The sequence below is a fragment of the Lepeophtheirus salmonis genome, chromosome 10, assembly GCF_016086655.4.
Source record: "Lepeophtheirus salmonis chromosome 10, UVic_Lsal_1.4, whole genome shotgun sequence".
NCBI classification, from domain to species: domain Eukaryota; kingdom Metazoa; phylum Arthropoda; class Copepoda; order Siphonostomatoida; family Caligidae; genus Lepeophtheirus; species Lepeophtheirus salmonis.
Genome location: NC_052140.2, coordinates 10327203 through 10331361, shown reverse-complemented (window position 1 = coordinate 10331361; position 4159 = coordinate 10327203).

Genomic DNA, 4159 nt, shown 5'->3' with positions numbered 1-4159 from the left:
TGAAACTACGAAAGAAGCTCTTATTTAGTAGTGAGTTCTTTTCTTTTGGTTGTCAGGTGATGAAGGTGAACAGAGAGTGAGCATAGAAGCGGCTGAGAAATAATATATCTGTTGGAGTCGACATACCTACTCTGTTTATGATGTCAATGAACCAGCTGAGGCTAATTTGTTCTTCATTATTTTTCGCCACAAGCCTAATGCCAATGTCAAGTGCAGAATCGTCAACGGCTAAAAATGATCTGCACGACGCACATTTGACTTTCTTCTTGAGAGAGTATGCAATATATCCAGTAACAAAAAAAATGCATTGCTTTCTCCTCTAGTGGACATTGTTTCAAGATCTGAAAGCTGCCAATCTGTAAAAATGGTATACGATTTTGTTACGTCATGATCTGCCCACACATCTTTGACCTCTGATATGGTCGTGTTATTAAATTTTACGAGAGGTTTAATCCTGATATTCTTGTCGGCTTCCAGAATTTGTCGTACACTGATATAATAGTTTGCTCCGCTAAGCTGTCTATACCAGCCAAACCTTTCCTCACTCTTACCAGACTGTAACATTGCAAGCGAGATGTATACGAAATTATCCTCTTATTTAATCAGTAAGTACTCGGCAAGATCTGCTACAGCTAGACATGTGTTTTTAGTTGCAAGGAAAGTTTCTGCAGTCAGGCCTCTTTCAAAGCTGGCTTCCCATACAGTGTGATAGTCTGCAAAGTCCTTGAGGAAGGGCAGTCCAAGCTGATTTTCTTTAGTGACCGGTGTTCTGGTTGCATCTTTTTTCCTCTGACCAACCGTTGGAGTTTTTACATTTAAAACGTTCCACATAGTCTGACAAACTCAGCTGTATCATTGAATTCTGGTCTTTTATCTGCGTAGAATTTGAGAGCTCCAATGGTGGACACATGAAAAACGGCATCCTCTAACTTCACATTTGTCTTTTCAAGAGCAGTTGGATTGATGTCCTTGAGAAAGAGCTTGTATGATTGCTTTACTTTAGATGTTGACTCTTTACGGTGGATTTCTTTGATATGAGCAAAGTTAGGGTGTAATGATGATTTAACTCTAACACGGTTCAGGGGAATCATTAAGTATTCTTGCCTTTGGAAGCAGTTATAAATATTTTTATAAGTGTGTACAGGGTTGCAGATGAAATGAAATTTTCTTTTGATATTGTATGGGTAAGTAATTGAAGTCTGGAGCTCAGCACCACAAAGAAAATGAATGAAGAAGTTCCCGTTGACTGGTTGGTTTTCAACTAATACAGTAACAACGTTAAATCTAATTTGATAGAGGGTTTTCATAATTAAAGCATATTTGCTGTAGAGGAATTGAGTGTTTACTTTGGCAATTGGTATAAGTGCTACCACATCCATAAAGTTTGATCATAAATATAAGGGTTGTTTTAGTTGTTAGGTTGTTCTCGCAGCCCAGGAACTTACCTCTAACAAAATTAACTCTTTCTGTATGTAGCGACTATGTGAAGGACAATAATTTTATCATTGGAATCCAAAGGAATACTGTTATCACAATGGACATATATCCTCTATTGTAATGTATTCGTGTCGTCTCGTTCCCTCTAATTCTCTTTTATTGTATTTTCTTGTATGTATATATATTTGTAAAGTACTGTTTTTACCTTTTTATGAATATAAATAGTTTTGTAGTCTATTTATATACCAGAGTGGGTTTTTGTATTAATAAGAATATAGATGTTTCTATAAATAAGCCTTGTCTTATTCATCTATGCCTTTCCTTCTTCTCATTTCTCCGATTCGTCATGGATCCCTCCTTTTATTAAATAACTGGTACCCTCGTCAACTTCGTCAAGACGCAACATCTATGATGCATTTGAATCTATTAAACCTGTCCTTTGTCTAGAAGCATTGCATTCAGAAGATTCACGCCATACCACCTCATTGATAATGGTCAAACTGAAATAGTAGACCAAAGATAGGAAAGTGGTTGTCAACTTAATCGGCAACTTGAACTAAGGTTGGGCTCTCATGGGCATAAGCTTTAAAACAGATTCTAGCTTTGGGTAAAAGGCTAGGTTAATTTAAAATGACAATTTATAACTTATTCAAGGATTGGCATATGTACATAATTAAATTACTTAACTTTTCATTAGACTCAAAAATGATGTTGTGCCTTTAGTGTGGCCAAACCTTCCGCTCTAACTCTCTTCTCATCCCTCTCTTCCTTGACGCACCTGAGCATCCGCTAGTGTCCTAAGACTCCAGCTCGAAAACGAGCGTCATGAAGCCTTGGAGTTCAAAATGTTTGGGGAAGAAGAGGCGCAAACAGTTAACGGGCTTTATGACAAGTTGTCACTCGAAACATTACCTTCGGGATCCATAATAATTAAATATCCCAAATTGGCCCTTGCTAAGCTGGAAGCGACTGAAGGTAGGGGCCTCGATATTAAGGCTACCCTCAAAATTCAAGAAGACCTTACCTTTCGAGTTTTTCATGGCCATCTTACGCTAAGCAATAGTTCAATCTCCCTCTGTCTTACCACAAAGGCTAATGCCATCAAATCAGTAACTGAAGTAATCAGCATTGCTTCGTATTTAGGATCAAAGGAGTTCTGGAATAATGAAGAGACTTATGAAATCATCATGGGCTTATTGAACTAACTACTTGCATCCCCAGATTTGGGGTCAATTCATTCATCAAAATTGTATATCATTATAGAAGAGATGACATTACTCCACAAGAAACCCAACAGATGGAGATTTTTGCCTTGTCTTCACTGTTTGTCTTCTTTGGCAAAATGTTAGTACGGCTCTCTATGGTCAAATCTTTACGTCAACTTGCCTTAAAGTTCCATGTACCAAGTATCTTATAACTCTGTCTACTGCAGTTACCGTAGAGACTGGACTACCATCATGGATAGTTAAATATCTTGGAACAAGGATCAAACACCTTAACAGTAGAGATTGTAATATCAATCTTATAATTGATGAGGTCTACTCCAATAGAAGGAAATGTTTGAATTCCTTGCTCATAAAGTTAGATCCTCTCTCCATGTGGATGTAAGAGAGAGTTCCAAATAATGAGAAGATTGTTGGTAGATCTCTTACGGTTGAACAGATTCAAATGTCATTGCAAAAGACTGTATTCAACGACAGCTACTAACAAGTATCTGTATTCTTCACAAGTAGGTAGAAGTCCATTAAAGTCCAAGTTGAGGCGATCAAATGGTCGCAATACTTTATTGAGATGTTCCTGAGATTTTTTGATAAAAGAAGGACTAACTCTGCTAAAAGAGACGAAATACTTTCTTTCCTTTAGTGAAAAGTGCATGTTCTTGATCTGAATAAAAAAAACGAAGCCTCTCAACTCCTGGATGGCATACATCTTCATGGAGTTTTTAAATTTAATTGTAGACTTTATTGAGGAGTAATGAGGCCTGGACAGATCATTAGTTGCTTTGCTTAAAGTCCAACGTACATACTGGATATCATAGGAAATGGGCCGTTGTTCCATTCTCCATCGTAACATACTTTTATTATTTACATTACTTCTCGGATCTTTGTTAAAAATGAAAGATATACTTTTTTTTAAGGTTATTAGGATAATCCTTCGCGCCATAAGAAAGTGGGGCCCTCTAAGTACTGCTTCAATGATAGTTTGTACTTCCTTTTCTATAGAACTAAATTTTCTCTCTGAAAATGTCAATAATTTTGCGTACACTGCAAGAGGACGACGACCTTCCAATTGCATTTTTTGATGCATTAATCTCTAATTTAAGGAAACTCAAACAAGTACTCAATTAAAAATGCATTCTTTATTCTTTGCACGCTTTATCATTCACAAAAGAGATTTGGGCATTCTTGAGACGATGTAATTTCTCTGAAAAGTTTGGAATCCACTTTGCAAACTTACTTAGATTTATCATCATCCTTTTCATGAACTTCACACTATTTGGTTCAGTAAATTTCAATAAATTGTTCACACAGTCGGGATCAGGCATTAAGGCAGGTTACCATATCCATCACGCATGTACAGGTTATTTATTTTAGATTGTAATAATTTAGACAGATATTGGGAGAAAAGTTGCTCTCTCCCATGATAAATTTTCAAGTCGATTTGACTAAAATTTGGTATATGTATTACTGACAGAAGAACAACTTTGAAATGACACTTTGCA